This window comes from Pongo abelii, chromosome 12 (genome assembly GCF_028885655.2).
Source record: "Pongo abelii isolate AG06213 chromosome 12, NHGRI_mPonAbe1-v2.0_pri, whole genome shotgun sequence".
Taxonomy (NCBI): Eukaryota; Metazoa; Chordata; class Mammalia; order Primates; family Hominidae; genus Pongo; species Pongo abelii.
The window spans coordinates 94,901,126-94,924,388 of record NC_071997.2 but is presented as its reverse complement, the minus strand read 5'-3'; the positions used below and the strand labels follow the sequence as shown (position 1 = coordinate 94,924,388).

The window sequence follows — 23,263 nt, the reverse complement described above, 5'->3', positions numbered from 1 at the left end:
GAAGGAAGCACTAAACATGGAAAGGAACAACCAGTACCAGCCATTTCAAAACTGTAAAGACCATCGAGGCTAGGAAGAAACTGCATCAACTAACGAGCAAAATAACCAGCTAACATCACAATGACAGGATCAAATTCACACATAACAATATTAACCTTAAATGTAAATGGGCTAAATGCTCCAATTAAAAGATGCAGACTGGCAAATTAGATAAAGAGACAAGACCCATCAGTGTGCCGTATTCATCAAACCCATCTCACATGCAGAGACACACATAGGCTCAAAATAAAGGGATGGAGGAAGATCTACCAAGCAAATGGAAAACAAAAAAAGGCAGGGGTTGCAATCCTAGTCTCTGATAAAACAGACTTTAAACCAACAAAGATCAAAAGAGACAAAGAAGGCCATTACATAATGGTAAAGGGATCAATTCAACAAGAAGAGCTAACTATCCTAAATACATATGCACCCAATACAGGAGCATCCAGATTCATAAAGCAAGTCCTTAGAGACCTACAAAGAGACTTAGACTCCCACACAACAATAATGGGAGACTTTAACACCCCACTGTCAACATTAGACAGATCAATGAGACAGAGAGTTAACAAGGATATCCAGGAATTGGATTTAGCTCTGCATCAAGCAGACCTAATAGACATCTACAGAACTCTCCACTCCAAATCAACAGAATATACATTCTTCTCAGCATCACACCATACCTATTCCAAAACTGACCACATAGTTGAAAGTAAAGCACTCCTCAGCAAATGTAAAAGAACAGAAATTATAACAAACTGTCTCTCAGACCACAGTGCAATCAAACTAGAACTCAGGATTAAGAAACTCACTCAAAACCGATCAACTACATGGAAACTGAACAACCTGCTCCTGAATGACTACTTGGTACATAACAAAATGAAGGCAGAAATAAAGATGTTCTTTGAAACCAACGAGAACAAAGACAAAACATACCAGAATCTCTGGGACACATTTAAAGCAGTGTGTAGAGGGAAATTTATAGCACTAAATGCCCACAAGAAAAAGCAGGAAAGATCTAAAATTGACACCCTAACATCACAATTAAAAGAACTAGAGAAGCAAGAGCAAGCACATTCAAAAGCTACCAGAAGGTAAGAAATAGATCAGAGCAGAACTGAAGGAAATAGAGACATAAAAACGTTAAAAAAATCAATGAATCCAGGAGCTGGTTTTTTGAAAAGATCAACAAAATTGATAGACTGCTAGCAAGACTAATAAAGAAGAAAAGAGAGAAGAATCAAATAGACGCAATAAAAAATGATAAAGGGGATATCACCACCAATCCCACAGAAATACAAACTACCATCAGAGAATACTATAAACACCTCTACGTAAATAAACTTGAAAATCTAGAAGAAATGGATAAATTCCTCAACACATACACCCTCCCAAGACTAAACCAGGAAGAAGTTGAATCTCTGAATAGACCAATAACAGGCTCTGAAATTGAGGCAATAATTAATAGCTTAACAACCAAAAGAAGTCCAGGACCGGACGGATTCACAGCTGAATTATACCAGAGGTACAAGGAGGAGCTGGTATCATTCCTTCTGAAACTATTCCAATCAATAGAAAAGAGGGAATCCTCCCTAACTCATTTTATGAGGCCAGCATCATCCTGATACCAAAGCCTGGCAGAGACACAACAAAAAAAAAGAGAATTTTAGGCCAATATCACTGATGAACATCGATGCAAAAATCCTCAATAAAATACTGGCAAACAGAATCCAGCAGCACATCAAAAAGCTTATCCACCATGATCAAGTGGGCTTCATCCCTGGGATGCAAGGCTGGTTCAACATACGCAGATCAATAAATGTAATCCAGCATATAAACAGAACCAAAGGTAAAAACCACATGAAGATCTCTATAGATGCAGAAAAGGCCTTTGACAAAATTCAACAGCCCTTTATGCTACAAACTCTCAATAAATTAGGTATTGACGGGATGAATCTCAAAATAATAAGAGCTATTTATGACAAACCCACAGCCAATAACATACTGAATGGACAAAACCTGGACGCATTCCCTTTGAAAACTGGCACAAGACAGGGATGCCCTCTCTCACCACCCCTATTCAACATAGTGTTGGAAGTTCTGGCCAGGGCAATCAGGCAAGAGAAAGAAATAAAGGGTATTCAATTAGGAAAAGAGGAAGCCAAATTGTCCCTGTTTGCAGATGAGATGATTGTATATTTAGAAAACCCCATCATCTCAGTCCAAAATCTCCTTAAGCTGATAGGCAACTTCAGCAAAGTCTCAGGATACAAAATCAATGTGCAAAAATCACAAGCATTCTTATACACCAATAACAGACAAACAGAGAGCCAAATCATGACTGAACTCTCATTCACAATTGCTTCAAAGGAATAAAATACCTAGGAATCCAACTTACAAGGGACGTGAAGGACCTCTTCAAGGAGAACTACAAACCACTGCTCAATGAAATAAAAGAGGACACAATCAAATGGAAGAACATTCCATGCTCACGGATAAGAAGAATCAATATCGTGAAAATGGCCATACTGCCCAAGGTAATTTATATATTCAATGCCATCACCATCAAGCTACCAATGACTTTCTTCACAGAATTGGAAAGAACTACTTTAAAGTTCATATGGAATCAAAAAATGGCCCTCATTGCCAAGTCAATCCTAAGCCAAAAGAACAAAGCTGGAGGCATCATGCTACCTGACTTCAAACTATACTACAAGGCTATAGTAACCAAAACAGTGTGGTACTGGTACCAAAACAGAGATATAGACCAATGGGACAGAACAGAGCCCTCAGAAATAATACCACACATCTACAGCTATCTGATCTTTGACAAACCTGACAAAAACAAGAAATGGGGAAAGGATTCCTTATTTAACAAACGGTGCTGGGAAAACTGGCTAGCCATATGTAGAAAGCTGAAACTGGATCCCTTCCTTACACCTTATACAAAAATTAATTCAAGATGGATTAAAGACTTAAACGTTAGACCTAAAACCATAAAAACCCTAGAAGAAAACCTAGGCATTACCATTCAGGACCTAGGCATGGGCAAGGACTTCATGTCTAAAACACCAAAAGCAATGGCAACAAAAGCCAAAATTGACAAATGGGATCTAATTAAACTAAAGAGCTTCTGCACAGCAAAAGAAACTACCATCAGAGTGAACAGGCAACCTACAGAATGGGAGAAAATTTTTTCAATCTAGTCATCTGACAAAGGGCTAATATCCAGAATCTACAAAGAACTCAAACAAATTTACAAGAAAAAAACAAACAACCCTATCAAAAAGTGGGCAAAGGATATGAACAGACATTTCTCAAAAGAAGACATTTATGCAGCCAACAGACACATGATAAAATGCTCATCATCACTGGCAATCAGAGAAATGCAAATCAAAACCACAATGAGATATCATCTCACACCAGTTAGAATGGCAATCATTAAAAAGTCAGGAAACAACAGGTGCTGGAGAGGATGTGGAGAAATAGGAACAGTTTTACACTGTTGGTGGGACTGTGAACTAGCTCAACCATTGTGGAAGACAGTGTGGTGATTCCTCAGGGATCTAGAACTAGGAATACCATTTGACTCAGCCATCCCATTACTGGGTATATACCCAAAAGAATATAAATCATGTTGCTATAAAGACACATACACACGTATGTTTGTTGCGGCACTACTCACAATAGCAAAGACTTGGAACCAACCCAAATGTCCAACAATGATAGACTGGATTAAGAAAATGTGGCACACATACACCATGGAATACTATGCGCCATACAAAAGGATGAGTTCATGTCCTTTGTAGGGACATGGATGAAGCTGGAAACCATCATTCTCAGCAAACTATCGCAAGGACAAAAAAACAAACACCGCATGTTCTCACTCGTAGGTGGGAATAGAACAATGAGAACACTTGGACACAGGAAGGGGAACATCACACATCGGGGCCTGTTGTGGGATGGGGGAGGGGGAGGGATAGCATTAGGAAATATACCTAATGTAAATGACGAGTTAATGGGTGCAGCACACCAACATGGCACATGTATACATATGTAACAAACCTGCACGTTGTGCACATGTACCCTAGAATTTAAAGTATAATATATATATATACACACATATAAAGAAAGATAGTCAGGATCAAGTTGACAAGGATCTGGTCAAAGACTAAAATCCAGTGTGTATAATACATATAATCGTCGAATATGGTATACCTGAGACTGTACTATGGTGTTCACAGTATCCGAACTCTATTTTGGGGTAACACCTTTGTATTATGGATTTTCTTAAGCCATATATTTTTTGTTTTCAGGATACATATTCCAGAATCATAGAATTTTAGAATTGATAGGGACTTTAGGTCTTCTAGTGCAACCTTCACAGATGGCACCAGAGAGGAGAAGTGAGCAGCTAGATAGAGGTCATACAGCAAATTCTTGGCAGGGCTGGAATGGCGAGGTTTTTCATTTGAGTCTGTTGCCTTCCCTCCTTTGCTTCCCCGCTCTTCCTTTTCCACTATGCTGGATGTTACCCAGAATATTTTTGGGTTTTTTTTTTCATGCTAGAAGATATCATTTTTCCTACCAGAGTAGAGCCATAATTGAGCCAAAGACCTGGCTCTTATGGCAAGGCACTATCTGCTGAGGGCCCAGCCTAATACACACACCACCACCACTACCACCACCACCACCAGCACCACCAGCACCACCATCACCACCATCACCACCAGCCCCGTCTCTGTTCTATTTCCCACTGAACCCAGTATTCTAAATATTATTTAATATTTTTCTCTTCTTTTATTTTCTTTTGGTAAAAGGGGCTTTAAATATAATAACCCCTATTGATTTGAAAGGAAGGGGATTTTCACTGGGTTCTAATGACCCAACCAATTTATTTAAATGAAGAATAATGCATTTAGCTGCCCAGGATTTGTCATTTTCTTTGACTAATGCAATGTTAGAGAAACATTATAGACTTAGCAGGATTAAATCACCTCACATATGTGTTTCTGTACTGTACCTGAAACCTACATCATATTAAATGGTAATAATAAGAACCATTTCCACCTATAACTCATGCTGAAAATTGACTTGGTCTTGACTCACAAGCACACTGTTAACACATAGTTAAGTATATATGCTTTTTCCTTCTTTTTTTTTTCTGTTTTTGTTTGGAACAATTTTAACTTCATGTGACATATACTTTTCTAAAATTTGACTTACACCTTGACTACATACTCCTTTAATGAGATTTATAAACTCAAAATTCAGAAGGTTCCTTTTATTCTGACATATACAACATTGTCAAGATCACCTTAAAAGCCCAATGATTTTACTACATACCACTGAGTCAATAATTAAACAGAGAAACCATTTAATTATTTGCCAAGATTTTTACCTGTAAAAGTGTCTCAGCGTTAGAAGCTATCCAGATCAAATAACTGGGAAATTAAAATTAATGACCAGAAAAATGACTGGCTTTGCCTTTGGCATTTCTCTTGGATAACAGTTGGCTTTGAGGCAGTTTGTAATCTGGGTTCTATTCCCTGCTTTGCCACAGTTAGACATGTGACCTCAGGTAAATCACATAAGTCTCTGTGGTCTTCAGCCTACTCATTCATCAAATTAGAAGGTTGAACCAAGTGAGAATTTCTGCCTTTTTCTATGTCTAGCACTTAAAGTTATTATCCAGAGTGGCTGGTTGTCATTTATTCTCCAGATTGACCTAGATGAGAACCATTATGAAGGAGGCTGAAATTGCAGCAAGGAGTGCACAGGTTGAATTTGAATAACTTTACCATAAAGAGAAATATTAACTACAGGACTGGATTATGCTGTTAATCTGACTGCTCTTAGGAGTCCTTAAAAATAAATCAATAATATATATGGCCTGCCTTTATAGATATTTTTTGCATATAGACCTACCTGGGCCTAGCATCAATTAAAAAGAAGGACAGACTCTCCTAGAAACAGGGGCCAAATTTGCCATGACTATTTTGTTCAGTATCTTTTTAGGACTCTTAGATTGCTAGTAACCACAGCCAACTTAAGTGAGTTTGAGCAACAGTGGTTTTAAGGACAGAGGCATTTTATGAAACCCAAGAACAGAAATGCAGCTGGACCTCAGGAGAGGTCTGCAGCTAGGAGGAGAAAAGTTGTCAGGAGCCTTTGTGGGGCCTTCTCTCTATCTTTTACTGCTACTTCTCTCTGATTATTGCTTATATTATTTCCCCTCTACAGAATATGCAACTGCAAGTAGAAGATCCCCCTTTTCCAACCACCACCCAACACATACACACACCCTGCTCCAGATGACTGAAGTTTGCCTTATCTTCATATAAGGAAACAGCCTGCATTAATTGGAAGGTTTTCAATCCAAATTCCAAATCCTAAAAGAGATGATCTGATGGCCCTGATTGGCTCAGTATGCTCAAGGGTTTATCCCTGGTTCAACCAACTGCAGCGGGGGTGGTAGGGTCCTCTGTTCCAGAGTAGGCTATTGAGCAAGAATTCTTCATTGCACACCTCCAGGGGCACTACTCATATTTTGTTGTGTGTGCATGATACCCAGTGGAGTTGTGCAATGGGAGGTCCTACTGTTGTCTGGAGATAGTTCTCAGGTAAGGGGGACTATTGTCAGCTATAGCCAAAAGGCGTTTACTGTATCTAACTAATTGTAGTTGCTAGAAAGTCAACCCTTTCCTCCATACAACTCCCTCCCACTTAACAGACCTTAGCAGCCATGTTTCCTCTACATAGGGCCTGAAATTCTGCCAACCTGTGAGACCTAAAAGACCTGTCTCCTTTACAGTTCTGTATCTTTGTGTCTGAGATGAGCATCTAGTGATAGAAGAGGCAGTGGATCATCCATGTTTCCCTTCCTGAAAGCCACTCTGATGTCTTTCAAGGCATCTGTATGAGACTTTTTCCCTCTTCCTCTTCATTTAGAGAGAAGCCTTCCAAGTGAGTGATCTACTGAGGGGCTGTCTTCTAGAATTTCAGGATTGTCTTGGCTCCATCACCATAAGCAGCCCCAAACTCAACCTCCACTGAGAAGAGACAGTTTTCACTGCAAAAATAAGCCACATGTGTCCTCTCCAAAACACACAGCTCTGCTGGATGTGAACCAGCATTACATACTTTCCATTTATTTTCTTTGATTCAGAACTTTTTCATGCAGATTTATGAACAGTAGATGTGGAGATCAATTTAGCCCTAATTCTGCCTTATTTTACTTGGCCATTATGGGGACGAAGTCTGACTCAAGTGGCTACAGTTAAGATAGCAAATCTTTGAAAAGCTGAGCTGCTTTTGTTTGGTGCTTGGCATCTGGTGCACGTAGAATGGCTTGGATCTGATATTTCCTTTCCCTCTAAAGTAAGAACACATCTCTTGAACAGGTTTGATACAGTCCTGCCAAAGAAGGAAGCAGGAAACTCAAGCCAGCTTGGAGTTTCATGAGCCATGGAAAACTGGCTAAATTCACCATGAAAATAATTTCGAAACATGAAGAGAGTACAGAGCAGCCTCTTTCTAGCCCAGTTTTTCATTCTAGTCTCAGGAATACTATGATTAATGCATATTTGCTGAAATATGACAATTTAAATGTTATTAATTCATAAGACCCTAGATCAGAATTGTGATCATCTGAACAAATATCATGAAGTTGAACTTTGAAAAATTATGTTTGTAGTGGAATTAATGATACAAGCAAATGGCCTGAGACTGAACTCTTAAGTGATCAACAAGGTAACTTGCATATGAATGTGCACAGTTTGAATGACGCTGTGTTTACGTAAACTAAGTCTAAAGTGTCAAAAAAGCAATTACATTTACAGCATTCCATAATATAGAATTTCATTAATTTGAACAGTTGTCCCACCCCTTAGTCTGAATTAGTGAGGGTTACTTGTACATAAAATAAAGGGAAGAAGTTTTAGTCTTAGCCTGCAAATCCAGTTCACTCTGGTGCTTTCAAGCCCCTGAAAGTTTCCACATGTGCACGAGTAGCAGACCTTCGCAAAATTCAAAACTGTTAGTTTAGATTCAGTGAATAAGCTATGGTTCTTAGTTTCCTTCAGTCATTCCTACATTCTTCCTGCTTTCCAAAGGTTCTTTTATTTTTCTAGTACATGTATTTTAAGTGGGTTTCTCTGTTTGTTTGATTTTCTGTTTTTAAAGGTTACATTTGGAAGGTCTCATACAGAAACAATAATAAAAGTGATGGAGAAAAGATTTAATGGCATGCAACATGAGAGTGTTAATTAGCATGAGAATGCTTGCTACGTGCCAAGAAAGCTGTGTTCGATGCCAGTGATACAAAGATGAATATGGTCCCAGAAAAAAAGACACATAAGATTGTAGAAGATTGTAATAAAAAAAAAAAAAAGCAAGATTTTAGTACTGGGGAGCATGAAGATGGAAGTTGAGGAAGGTTCAGTGAGGAAGTAACAATTGAGCTGTGTCCTCGAGATTGGGTAGGAGTTGTTTAGGGTGAGAGGATCAGAAAGGTAGTATCATTAAGGAGTACCGAAATCTTGGTGTATCAGAGGCTTATCAAGGGATTCAGAGCTTGGAGCAGAAGTTGCCAGGAGAAATGGCAGATGTGGCTTTCCATGGAGGAGGGCCTTCTATGCCATTATAAGGAATTAGGGTTTTATCTTGAAGCCAGTGGTTTGTAGGTTTGATTGTTTGGTTTTGATCAACATGCTTCCTTTTCAATGAAAAATTCAAGCCCTCAAGTGTAAAAGAGATGGATGCAGAGCAGATTCTTAGAAGATGAAAGAGGGAGCTTGGGATTCAATCTTCTAAGCCCCTCAGGCTCCCCACAGAAGGCCACCTGAAAGCCAAACTAGAAGGAAATGGGGACTGCACTGTAAGCATAGAAGTGGTCCAGTGCTGTGTGTTTGTTTCTGAAAGGTCAACCTGTCAGCACTGTGGAGTTGGGAACAAAGGCAGACAGGAAACAGGGAGACCCACTGGGGCCTGATGCTAGGGCCTGAAGAAAGCATCTCACCATAGGCATGGGCAGGAGGTGTTTCTAAAGCTGGTTAATTGACTGGGGGGAAGGGAAGCGTACATTGGAGATGATCCCAAGTTTTCTTCCAGATGCTGGGAGGAAAGCAGTGAGTGATATGGTAGCTTCCAAATTCATTTAACAAGAATGTGGCTATTAGATTCTGAGTAGTTTCTTTCTAATACAAGACTCTGCAACCAAGTTTGAAATGTGCTGAATTCTCATGAAGAAAGGATATGCCATGATTAGAGAAGTCATTTTTAAGATCTTTCCTGTTTTGGGATTTGGGAAGTTTTCTCAGAGTCAAGTTTGATACTGAATGAGACCTAACAGTTGTTTTAAATATATCCCTGGACCCTCGGTTTCATTCCTGATGTTTAATCAGTAATTAGTGGGAGACAAAAACTCTAATACTGTCAACCAAATTTGAACTACCTTTTTTGCTGCAAATGTTTCTTGAGATGTACATAAAAAGTATAAATTACCATCCTTTAAAAAAAATCTGAAAAACTTCAAAATACAGCTTATTACATGGAAGATGTGTTGGCAGTTTGGGTCTTACAGCCTCCAAAATAAAGACCTCTGATGGAAAACATTACTTAATTTTTGTCGGTGAACTCTTGGAATTCATATTTGCGAGGGAGTAAGACCATTTGATTTCCAGAAACAAGGGTGTGGCTACTCTTGTCTCCCACTTCTCATGAAGTGCACCCTTTGAGTTAGACCAAGAAAAAGGGGAGCATGAAGCAGCTTTGTTTCTTCCTTAGAAGGAGCAAATTTGAAGCCATAAAGACTCTATTTTCTCACTCAGGAACTAACTGCTAGCTCTTTTCTAGCTAGCTGGAGTGAGCGCCAGCACTGGGGTATCCTAGCGTGAACAAGAATGCTATTTTGGTATGTTGTAAAGCATTGTGGAATGCAGATTTTAGATCATTTCATCACATCTACCAGCAACCACAAAACAAACGTTATTTCAGAATGAAGACTATGGATGTAGAAATACTAAGAGCTAAATAAAAAGAAGATTATAGAGACATTTTTACAGTTTAATGAATATGCTCACTGCCAAAGCTTTGCTTAAAAAAAAAAAAAATACTTATATGCAGTGTTGGGTGTTTATACAGTTTGAGAAAGGCCAGGTGTAGAGGAGGCATTGAAGAATTCCACTGCTTCTCTCATTGAACCAAAGTGAGAGGCGAGCACAGAACAGTCTATTACGAGTAATACCAAACCATCTTTCCTAAAAAAAAAAAGTAAAAATAAAGATCCTGTTTATCCGAAGACGTCACCTAGAGAATTCAATAATTTCAAGATAATTAGATTCCTTCCAGAGAGCTGAATGCAGGTTTCACTTTTCTCTGGAGAATATGGCCATTTTCAGAGACAATTAAAATGCTTTTAAGTGTGGCAACACAGTCCCTGGAGAGGAAGGGGGCTTCATAACATGACCCAAGTGGCAGCTGATGCTGCTTCTCTGACCCAGAATATCCTGTGTGTGTGCAGACACTTAATCTTTGTGTCTTTCTCTGGACTTTGAGTAGGAAATTTTAGTCAAGACTCTCTAGAGTACTTTCTATTCATGAAATTAAATGCTTGAAGGATTCTATGATTTATACTAGGCATTAAACTTTGCTTCCATTCACAGTCCCATTAGTTTTAATGAGTTAAGGACTTTGCTTTACTTAAAGTAAACAAATAGAAATACTCCAATGGCAAAGGATATTGGACTAAATTCCCCTGGTCCTGGTGTATTCCTCCCATCTGGTACCCTCCTGCCTGAAATGTCATGATTGAAGATTCATTCCTTTAGCTTAAATATTGTCCTCTCTCTTTTAATTTTAATCTAAATCTGGATTAATTTTAATTTGAATCTGGGAGGAAAGGCACATTAAATCCCTTGTGTGAACTAGTTAATCCTTTTAAAAAAAATTAGGAAGTCTGGAAAAAAACAAGAATTGGTAAGGATGTAGAGGAATAGCCACTCCTATACAGCAACTCCTACTTTTTTAAACAGTTTGGGGCCAGGTGCAGTGGCTCTCACTTGTAATCCCAGTATTTTGGGAGGCCTAGGTGGGAGGATCACTTGAGCCCAGGAGTTTGAGAACAACCTGGGAAACATAGTGAGACCCTATCTCTACAAAAAGAAAAGAAAAATTAGGCAGGTGTGATGAAGAACACCTGTAGTCCCTGCTACTCAGGAGGCTGAGGTAGCAGGATCACTGGAGCCCAGGAGTTTAAGGTTGCAGTGAGCTCTGGCTGTGCCACTGCACTTCAACCTAGGTGACAGAGTAAGGGCTTGTTTCAAAAAAACAGTTTGAGAAATTCCAATTCTGGCCTAGATGGAGTAATAGGGACTGAAATTACCTGCCTGAAACAACCTAAGAAAAATCTGATAAATTACATGAAATTATATTTTTCAAGACAAGGAACATCACATAATGAAGGACAGAGATCCCTGAGGGCTGAGAAACAAACAAGGTGAGCCTTACAATTATTCTAGCAGTTGCCTTGAAAGAGTTTCCAGGTGTATTAGTCAATTTTCACACTACTATAAAGAATACTTGAGACTGGATAATTTATAATCAAAGAGGTTTAATTGACTCAGTTCTGCATGGTTGGGAAGGCCTCAGGAAACTTACAATCATGGCAAAAGGCAAAGGGGAAGCAGGGCACGACTTACATGGCAGCAGGAGAGAGAGCATGCAGGGAGAAGTACCAGATACTTATCAAACAACCAGATCTCCTGAGAACCCACTCACTATCACGAGAACAGCATGGGGGAAACCACCCTCATGATCCAATCACCTCCCACCAGGTCCCTCCCTCAAAATGTGGGGATTACAATTCAAATTACAATTCGAGATGAGATTTGGGTTGGGGACACAGTCAAACTCTATCACCAAGCAACATCACAGGGAGGGGTAGCCCAGGAAGAGCCCAACAGACTACCTGAATTGAGGAGATAGAGTTGGTAGTCTGAGGAGACTTGAGCTGATAGGGCAGGGTCTTGGAGAGGAGAGAGCTGCACAGGGGAAGAACCATGGAGATCTCTAGAGGGGCCCTTTCAACTCAACAGAGTACTGACCAGCACCTGTGTGTGGAGAGACTACTCAAAGCCAGCTGGGGAAAAAACTATCTGAGACGATTAGAAGGAACGTACTCACACTCACACCAGGCTGATGGCAATGCCTGTTTCTACCAGCCAGACTGGAAATCTTCACAATTCACAGGATACTGAGTAGATTATTCAGAAGGGTCTTCCCTCCACAGTGGGAAATAATTATCTCTAGACTACATTTTTCTGGCCCTGTCTAACAGATCTTTAAAGCAAGACTTGAAAGGATCAAACTGTTTTTAAACAAGTCAACTGTGTCCCAGAACAAAGCCCAAGAATATTTATGGGGAATACAAAAATATCCAGCACCAAACAAGATAAACTCACAATGTCTGGCATCCAATCAAAGTATACTAGTCATACAAAGAAGCAGGAAAATACAAGAGAAGGAGAAACAGACACCACTTCTTGATGTGAAGAGTGTTGAATAATTTGAGAACATGTTTAAAACCACTGGAAACTCATCAGTGACAACATTGCTAGTAAGGTAGAACTTAATATGATACGTGATTCATCAGATTATATACCAAAACCCAATTATTTCTTTCCTATGGATTCTAAACTTTGTTTTTCCTTTTAGTCAGGGAGGAAAGTGATTTTTGTTCTTGTGGATGATTGCAGAGATAGCCACACATCTTGCAGCCCTGTCCCTCTACCCTAATAATGGGGAATCTTCATTTCCATGTTAGATTTGTGGACCCAGCATGGTTTTTTATTTTGGATTGTCTTGTTCAGCAGTTGTAATTGTACAAGTATGTTAGGGCCCATCTTGTTGACCCTGGTAGCACGATTTAGGCTTACAACAACTCCAAATGCTATTTTGGGTCTTTGGGTTTAAAGACAACAGAAACCAGGCCCCTGTTCTTAGGAGCTCACCATCCTTCTCTGCAACCATAGCAGGTTCCCAGTTGTTTTAAACTGTACCTGGAATTTTGATATTATTCAGGTATAGTGAGACCAAAATATCAGGAGACAGTGGCCATTAAAAAGATAGTTTGTAACTTACAGCTCCCAAGAAGGGCATGCCATGTCACAGTGGTCCACATGGGGAAGCACCAGGGTTGATCAGGAGGCAGAAGGAGCCAGGAGAAAACATAGGCAAAGCCTTGCTTGTGGTTTTTATGGAAAGAAAACCAGCCAGACTGGAAATCTTCACAATTCGCAGGGCCTGGGTAGATTATTCAGAAATCTTACCTCCACAGTGGGGAGTATAATTATCTCTAGACTACATTTCTCTGGCCCTGACTAACAAATCTTTAAAGCAAGACTTTAAAGAATGGAAAGAATGAATGAAGCAAGGTACGCAGCTGAGCAGGCTTAGGGGATTTGAATAATCTCTGCAAGCTCTGGCCTATCTGAGTGGCTCCTTGTTGTGTCGTCCCTGGCCCTGGGATACTTAAGGCAGAGGAATATTGCCCTCTTGGAATGTAAGAGCCAGGTAAAGGGGCAGGTTTGAGTATAGACTCAGGATTGGTCGGCTTGCTCCAAGGCAAATGTTTACCATCTCTAGGAATTAGTTAACTCTGGGAGGTCAGTCTCTCCGTGGTCAGTTGAACCCCAAATGTCAGAGCATCACAAATACAGAAAATAAGAAAATACAGTTAAAAATAGTTACTTCGCTAATACGAGCCTCAGTGAGGTCACCTGTGGATTCAGGCCTGTTTGGGTGCATTTGGTGGATTGCAAGAGGCAGCGTCTCAGAGTTCTGCTTACATGGAAGAGTGAAAGGACCACCTGAGATTAAAAAGGTCGAAAAGTAAAGACAGCTGTGGTCTACCACCTTGTTTAAGAAGAGTCTGGGCCTATAAGAAGGAGCAGTAATTTGAAATAAAGCTTGAATCCAGCCTAGTCTCCAGCCTGGGCCTTAGAGCTACTGGGAAAGCTGGAAATACAGCTTAAATCTGGCCTAGTCTCCAGCTTATGCCCTACAGCAACTGAGAAAGCTGTTTCTCCATGAACTCCCATAAGATACAAAGAAGCTGAGGCATCAGCATCACCGATGGCAGCCACTGCAGAGGAACTTGCAGGTCCCATCACCTCAGCTCAGCCACCAGCATGTCATCAGGGCTTCGCACTGACGTTGCAATGACAGCAGACAACATCAATGATGACCTTGCTAAGTAGGAACAGCTGAGGTGATGGCATTAATGGGCACCAAGGGACAGAACTGATGCTTTTCTTCCTCAGCAATGACCAGAGGCATTGCCACAGCAAAAGGAGGGAAAAAAAGGCCAGTACTGTGACACTTCCAGTTCTGGCCAAGATGGAGTAATAGGGACTGAAATTACCTTCCTGAAACAACCTAAGAAAAATCTGATAAATTACATGAAACTATTTTTCAAGACAGGGAACATCGAATAATGAAGGACAGAGATCCCTGAGGAATGAGAAACAAGGTAAGCCTTGCAATTATTCTAGCAATTGCATTGAAAGAGTTTCCAGGTGTATTAGTCCATTTTCACCCTGCTATAAAGAATACCTGAGACTGAATAATTTATAATCAAAAGAGGTTTAATTGACTCAGTGCTGCATGGCTTGGAAGGCCTCAGGAAACTTACAATCATGGCAGAAGGCAAAGGGGAAGCAGATCACGTCTTACATGGTGGCAGGAGAGACAGCGTGCAGGGAGAAGTGCCAGGAGGAAAAAAAAAGACACTACTGTGAGAACTTGTTCTCAGAGTTCAGGTGAGACATCTGGGACACCCAGAATTCTTTTCAAAGAATCTAAGGGCAGGTAGACTTCACCCAGAGCAGATGGTGGCAAAGCCAGGGCAGGCCTGTCCCACAGCTGGTATCATTACCCTGTTCTCACATCCACATCTGGGAAGCCTGAGCACCTCCTTGGTTCTCCACCTAGAGCTCCAGGATATATCCTTGAGGATTGCTGTTTTCCACTCAGGAATTTATTTGGGGGTTATCATTTTGATGATAATCTTTAAAAAAGTTAGATCTCTACTCACTATCTGGATGACCACATCATCATGAAATACCACTACATAATTCAGTGCTCGCATTTATAATTCTGTTTTCTGTTTATGCTTGTATCAAATAGAGGATAAAGACAGCATACTGCTTGAATGTAGATTTTGCAGTAGAAAAAGGAGTGGGAGAATTGAGCTAGTCAATGCCCGTGATGATAGAGGCATGCTGAACTAGCGCTGAGCTGTGAGTGGTGTGTTCATGTATGTGGTGAACAGATACATTACCCAGACCGCCTTGTTGTTCAGACCAGCTTGCAGTGAGGAGGAAATACACAATGGAAAATATTCTGTTTCTGATTCACACCACAGTTAGTTGCATTAGATTCCCATAAAGTGCAGGTTTCAAAAATTCCTCTAATGTAGCTTCATCTTTGAATATATAAGGCAGCCTTATAAGGTCAACAAATGGCAAATCAACAAAATTCGCATTTGAGGCCTGTTTACTGACAGAACTTTTTAAAACTGAATTTGAGGTCTGCTTATCCTGAACTAGAAAACAAAACTTTTGAATTTTGCAATTTCTTGTAGTATAATTGTTCTAATAAATACTAACTACAGTAGCTTTCTGAGGTCAAAATTCAGGAACAGAATTAAATGTAGAACTGGAGCCAAGCCTCCTACTTCTACCCCTAAACCTCATTTTGGTCATTTTGCTTATCAAAATAACATCATCGGTCCCATTAAATTGCTATTATTAATTAAATAGTGTGCTTTTGTAAGTCTGTATTAACTTTGAATTGTTTTGGTTCTATGGTTGTATAAGAAATAAAGGACTTTATATCTAGATTTATAGTTGTATACATTTCAGTAATATTATAATAAAATATAGCATTGAGAATCTGTAAGAATTTTTCCTTTTTATAAAAGGTCTATTTGCTTCTTAATTTTGAGAAATCCTTGATTAGCAAAATGAAGCACCACATATTCCACTACATATTGACCTAGATTTCTGCTATTGTTTGACAGCATAAATTACTTCAACACAATTGAAATTTATCCCCAGACTTCTTTAACCTGTAATTAAATCTTTTATTTTTTCTTTTGTGACAGAGTCTTGCTCTGTCACCCAGGCTGGAGTGCAGCAGCATGCTCTCAGCTCACTGTGACCTCTGCCTCCTGGCTTCAAGTGATTCTCCTGCCTCAGCCTCCCGAGTAGCTGGGATTACAGGTGTGCACCACCACGCCTGGCCAATGCTTTTTGTATTTTTAGTAGAGATGGGTTTTTGCTATGTTGGCCAGGCTGGTCAATTAAATCTTTAATATTCAGACTACCAAAGTCCAAGCCTTTCTCAAATGAGGCATGCCTTCTTTTACTGGGCACCTGACTGTTGTAAGTTCTGGGATGCCTGGAGCTGGCATGTCCTTGTTAGTTATTGCCCCCAGCCACAGGTGTTCCCAGAGCACTGGTGGATCCCATTATGAGGACTGGCCTGTTTTTCAAGGGTCCAAAGCACAGTTAAGACAAGGCCCTGGAGTTTAACTGAAAAAACAAGGATAGTCCAAGAACAACAGAGTAACTGATATGTTTTGGCTCTGCGTCCCTACCCAAATCTCATGTCATGTTGTGATTCCCAGTATTGGAGGAGGGGCCTGGTGGGAGGTGATTGGATCATGGGGGTGGTTTCTAATGGTTTGTCACCATCCCCCTAGTGCCGTCCTGTGATAGGTTCTCATGAGATCTGGTTGTTTAAGTGTGTGGCACCTTCCCACCACCACCCCACTCCCATCATGTAGACGTCCCTGCTTCCCCTTCGCCTTCTGCCATGATTCTAAGTTTCCTGAAGCCTCCCCAGAAGCAGAAGCCAGTATAGCCTGCAGAACTGTGCGTGGATTAAACCTCTTTTCTTTCTAAATTATCCAGTCTCGGGTATGTCTTTACAGCAGTGTGAGAATGGACTAATACAGTAACATAGTTAATACCACCAGAGGTTTCATTTAGGGCTTGCAGACCAATTCCTGACCTCTGAACTCCCACTCCCCTACCCCAGCTCTCTGACTTGTCCCTAGAAGCCCAGCCCAGCCCCCACTGAACCTCTCCAGGCCTCTCTCCACCCTACTGGCCTGGTCTCCAGCTTTCTTCCTATCACAGAATGACCCACAGTGCAAACGTCCATCTCTTCCTGGGAAACTCCTGCCACTACCCAGATGGTGAGCTCTGCCCTCCAAATGCTGGCTTATGCAGTCTTAAATCGCACCTCATGTGCTATCCAAACCACACAGCTCCCATCCATATTAAGGGGCAAAAAAATGGCTCTAATTCTGCAAGGATATAGTCATCTTAAAAATACATTCCATTTATATTACAAAACAGAACTTAATAAAAGGTCTGCAGCATCTACATCCGGGTTTAAAATAGCTTCAATTTTCTCCCAGAAGAATAAAAGCACGTGTTTTATATTTGTGAAATTAATGTGCCCTTTTTGGTCCTTTCCACCCAAATATAGAAAATCTGCTCCAAAGGTGAATTACATTATATCTAAAATTTCTAAAGTAATGACAACAATAATAATAATGAAAAACAAAGTGTCAGCCCTTTTGGATATTATAGTGAATAAGGAAAAGTTTTTTTAAATGCAAAAATAATATCAAACGTTCAAAATCTATTTGTATTTTGTGACAATATAATATAGCAGTGGAATCTATGAACCCTGATTCCAGGTCTAGAATCAGACTAGCTGGGATTTAAGATCCTCGCTCTCCTGTTGGCTAGCTGGGCAAATGACCTGAACTTACTGTGTTTTCCTATCCGCATCTGTAAAATGGGGTTGACAGTACCTCCCTCATAGGGTTACTATGAAGATTTAAATATATAAGAGCTTAAAATATTGCCCACTGTATAATAAATACTCAGTACATGTGAACTGTGATGATCATAATGATGATAATGAAGACAGTGATGATGGTAGTGGCGGTGACAGTGGTGATGATGGCTGGGTATCTGAAGGCAGTTAAAAAATCCCAGAAAGAGTTCAAATTTGTGCTTCTCGTTATCGTCATTGGTAATGAACATGAATAGTGGACATTGTCTCTTACTCTTCAGTGCCCTTTTATCCCCAATGTGTCTTGTGCCATTTAAAGTACAACGAGGGACTCAGAAGAGGCTATGGTTGAGCCAATCGAATCTTTCTGACCCTTCTTCCTTCTGTGGTGACAGTCACGTTATCAGGAACTCTAGTGAGCACAGTTCTTTGTGGTTCTTCATGCAGGTTTAGCAGGGCCGAGCAGTGTCAAGCTCAAGGTATGAGAGGAGAAGTCTGAGGAGGACCATCAGGCTGGGAGACTCCAGGGGGCAGAAAGTTAGAGGGACTGTGAGGTGAGGGGGCCACAGGGGAGGGTCTTCAGATCATAAGGTGAGCAGCTGAAGAACTTCCCCCTGAACTCCCAGAAGATAAATCCTCCTTCTATGGCTCCCCCAAACTCCCTGGCTGTATGGGGTAGGGTGGAAGTCCAGGGTCTGGGGGTCTGGCCTTTGCTGCGTCTTTAGAGGGCTGTGAAGCTGTTAATTTTCTTACTCATCTCTCTGGACACTGCTGGTGGGAGGTAGAGATGAGATTTCCATTCTTGATCTCTGTCCCTTCTGCTTCCACTCCCCACCTTACCTCTAGGAATCTTTTCTGCCGTCAGTTCTCAGAAGCAGGAAAGGAATCCCCAAATCGGAACTTCTCCTTGGGCCCCTATGATGTCACAGCTCAGTGGACAAAAAGGATATTCATAACAGGGTCACTAACCTGGTTACTCATTCAGTCAATGATATTTCATTAAGAAAGTTTGAAGTGGTTAACATCGTGAGTCCCCAAAAGAGCAAACTTAAGTGATCCTAAAGCATGTCACTATATTCATTTATAATTGTGAAAACAAAATACTGTGGCCAAAAATGCTTTGCGATTCTGAAGTAAAAGATGCTATCTAAGCATTTCTGAGTGCTCGAAATGTATCCTTTATGTTAAACAAATATGAATTAAATATAAATGATAGTTTTATGACAGTAGCGCAAATTCATGTGTTTTAAGAAGGAATGAATGACCAACATTTATTATTAATTTAATGTTTGCATGCTGGCTTGCATATTTTTAAAACAAGTTATTTAGTATAAACATTAGGCAGTTTATATTTACTGTATTTACTGTTTGCTTTATCAACAGGTAGAAGGTCTTGAGTTTGCTGACGTTATTCTCAAAATGCTTTCAGGTAATTGTTGTCAAACAAGAGTTGACAATTTGCATTTTCTTGATGATTACTAATGGTGAGTATTTTTTCTTTTCTTTTTATTTTATTTTATTTATCTTATTTTTATTTTTTATTTTTTTTGAGATGGAGTCTCCCTCTGTCGCCCAGGCTGGAGTGCAGTGGTGCGATCTCAGCTCACTGCAACCTCTGTCTCTGAGTTCAAGTGATTCTCCTGCCTCAGCCTCCTGAGTAGCTGGGATTACAGGTGCCCACCACCATGCCTGGCTAATTTTTTTGTATTTTTAGTAGAGACAGGGTTTCACCATGTTGATCAGGCTGGTCTTGAACTCCTGACCTCGTGATCTACCCGCCTCAGCCTCCCAAGATGCTGGGATTACAGGCATGAGCCACCACGCCCGGCCATGATGAGTATTTTTTCTAGTGAAATAAGCCAGGCACAGAAAGACAAATATCATGTTTCATTCATATGTGAGAGCTAAAGAAGTTGATCTCATAGAAGTAGAAAGTAAAATACAGGAGGCTGGGAAGGGTAGTGGGGAAGAGGGACAGGGAGAGGTTGATTAACAAATACAAAAATATAGTTAGATAGGAGGAATAACTTCTAGTATCCCATAGTATAGCAGGGTGACTATAATTAATAATTTGTTTTGTATTTCAAAATAGCTGGAAGAGAGGATTTGGAGTGTTCCCAATACAATGAAATGATAAGTGTTTGAGCTGATAGATATGAAAATTACCCTGATTTGATCATTACACATTATATGCATGTACTGAAATATTACATATGCCCTATAAATATGTGTAATTATTATGTGTCAATTAAAAAAAGGCTTATCTCCCAGTGATCACAGGGATGAGGAAAGAAAAACACAATTAAATTTAAAAAAAAGAGAGAAAAAAGACTATGAAATTAACTTCTCAGCTCATATCTGTGTTGCATGATCATGAGATAGAAAACCATCTTCCCATCAGTGTTTTGGAGCGCCCCTAAGGCCCCCCCATAAAGTTCACAGGCCACCTCTCTCACCTTTCAGATACCCCACCTTGCCAACCTTTAAGATTTCCCCCAAGCTCTGCAGGTTCTTATTGAAACACTCATATACTTTACTATTTATTGGAAAAAAAGGAAAATATGAGGCTGGCCTCACCATTGGCTTTCATTTTCCTCTTCCCTCTCCTCCCTACCTTCCGGGTTGTGGCAGCTGTAATTGGGTTAAACTTTGTGTAATTCCGAAGCTGTGCTCATAGAAAAAAATATTGAAATTCTCTAGCGCACCTACTAATGACCCAAGGAAAACTGGAAGCTGCTATAGACTTTTTTTTCTTTTTCTAGTTTCTGGAACTCGAGGCTGATTCTTTTGAGATGCATACTTTAGTTGGAGCCAATTGATGAAGGAGTCAGTTCTTATTTTAGGAAACTGCCTTCAAGCTCAAGTAGAAGTCTTGAGACCCAGTATGAAATTTCCATTTTCACATAGCATACTATAAAAAATTGTCTGTTTTTAAATGAACTTATGTAAAGACAGTCAATCTATTCAGCTTATGGCTTTTTTTTTCTAACTTCAAACCAAAGGTGTTTTAATTCCTATAGAAAAATATTAACAAACAATGATGACTAACTTCATTCTTATAATTAGCCTTTTGTAGTTGCAAAATGTCTTCATATGCTTTGTTTTTTTACTTGGTCCCATGACAGTTCTTTAAGGTCACTGGGACCTGGACTCCCACTTCTATTTGACACTTGAGGAAACTGACCATCCAAAGCAAAGTAGGCTGCCCGAGATCATGTGGCTGTTAAGTGGTGGGTCTGGGATAGGGCTCATCTTTCAACCAAGAATAATTATTCTTAATTAGTGGAGTATAATTTGCAGTGATTTGGTACTTGGTCTATAGACATACAAAGTTAATAAAGTCTCAGAAATTTGAGGATGCAGTGGGAACTCACCTTTGGAAGGGGGTGGAAATGGGCTCAGACTTCCACAAATAGGTGGCTGTTTACAAACTCAGACCTGTAATGCTTCCTCCCCTGAAGAGGTTTCCTTTCCTGTTCCTACTGGGATATACTGGGAAATGACTGGCTCAGTCTCCCTCCTTTAGTTTTTAAAATCTGTATATGACAATCTTAGGCAGCAAAAGATATTTCAGGTGGTGTAGTGGCTCATTCCTGTAATCTCAACACTTTGGGAGGCCCAGGTGGGCAGATTACTTGAGGTCAGGAGTTCAAGACCAGCCTGGCCAACATGATGAAACCCTGTCTCTACTAAAAATACAAAAATTAGCCAGGTGTGGTGGCACATGCCTGTAATCCCAGCTACTTGGGAGGTTGAGGCAGGAGAATCGCTTGAACCTGGGAGGCAGAAGTTGCAGTGAGCCAAGATCACACCACTGCACTCCAGCCTGGATGACAGAGACTCCATCTCAAAAAAAAAAAAAAAAAAAGGCTTCAGGTCAAAGGCTGGGTTAGGTTATTTGCCAGACAAACAATAATGACAAATAACCTTGAAAAAGAAAGTATGTTGATATCTCTTGTTCATGATGTCAGGGCAAGAACACAAGCCCTGGGGGCCGACACCCTGGCTTGCCCCCGGCTCTGCTGGTATTTGCAGAACGAACTCAGGCAACTCACTTTGCTGTGCCAATCCTGTTTCCTCACTTGTAAAATAGGGCTGTACCTTCCTATTCTATTGTATTCTTATGACTATTAAATGAGATTTCATGGGAAATAATACTGATAAGCAGAGATGCTTAATTGATGCAGGTTCTCCCTGTACTTCACAGACTTGGCTCTTGAATACCTCTCATTGCCTCCAAAAGCCAAATACATAGTTGCTCACTGCTGAAATGATGAGGTCCCTATGTTCTGCTCACCTTGCCTGAAGACATGTGCAGTTTTTCCTTCCCCTGATAGGCGGCCTCACCAGCCTATCAGTGCAGGGGCACCTTTTCCCAAGGTGCACACAGCTGGAGATTAGCCAACCTTCAAAAATAGTTATTGAATAAAAGGACAGAGTTGGCCTGAGTGTTAATTCATAACCCAGGACCCCCCCTCAAGTGGGCTCTGTAACATGATGATTTTATTTATATTTCATTGAAGGCCAACAAGGAATATGAGGGTCATTTAAGCCTAATTCAACTTAGAGGTCACTGTTTCCTACATCCTCAGCTGCAAGTTTAGAGACCATAGTGGGTGGCAACAGAAGAGCAGTTTCAACCTGGGCCTCAGTGAAATGCTGAAGAAGGAAGTAGAGTCAGGAAGGTTGTCTTCTTTAAACTTTAAAAAGGCAGGAAACAATGGCCCTGCTCAGAGAAAAGATGGCTACATTTAGTACATCCAGGGCTTCCTTCCTATTGACCCAATTTTTCAAGGGTGTATCAATGCTTGATACTCCCAATAACACTGTGAGCTTTTCATCCCATCAACTACTTGCACATTCAACAAATAACTATTCAGCACCTCTTATATGCCAGACACTGTGCTAAGTGTTGGTATGCAGTGCCCGACACTTAAAGAAAGGCACTTCAAGGTCTTTGAATTCAACTATTCAGTCTCTACTTGAATAGCTTTATTAAATCATTTTTCAGTCTCCAAAAATTAATGGTACATCATTAAAAACCTCCAACAAAGACCTATCCCTTTGGTGAAGAAGAGGCAGGTCTCTCTTTCTGGCTGCTCTGAAATGAGAAAGTCTTTTTTGTATAGAGCCCATGTAGGCCTCTGGTCCTAGCTCCACCCCTCTGGAGCCATACAGAATAGGTTTAATCCCTCTCCATCCGCTATTCTTTCAAAACTGTGAAGACAGTTATCGCTTCTTCCTGAGGCTTTGCTTCTCAAAGCCGGCATTCCCAACTCTTTCTGCAGTACCACACACATCATGGTCCCCTCTGCATTCTCATCACAGTCCTTCTAATCCCCAAGCATGGTGG

At 40.4% G+C, this 23,263-nt stretch overlaps 1 protein-coding gene across 7 annotated transcripts in view; it reads right to left on the bottom strand.

Moving 5' to 3' along the window:
- CDC42EP3 (CDC42 effector protein 3) overlaps nt 1-18,812 on the bottom strand; it is a 95,445-nt gene extending 76,633 nt beyond the window's left edge. The window contains exons 1-2 of one of the 7 annotated variants that reach the window (XM_063713467.1): nt 18,664-18,794; nt 18,006-18,431 (exon numbers count right to left, since the gene is read on the bottom strand). The gene's annotated coding sequence lies outside the window, so the exon portion shown is untranslated. Of the gene's footprint in view, nt 1-18,005 lie in introns of all 7 variants that reach the window. The other 6 variants (XM_063713468.1, XM_063713469.1, XM_063713466.1 and 3 more) reach the window with 6 other exon arrangements.
- Between the last annotated feature and the right edge of the window lie 4,451 nt (nt 18,813-23,263).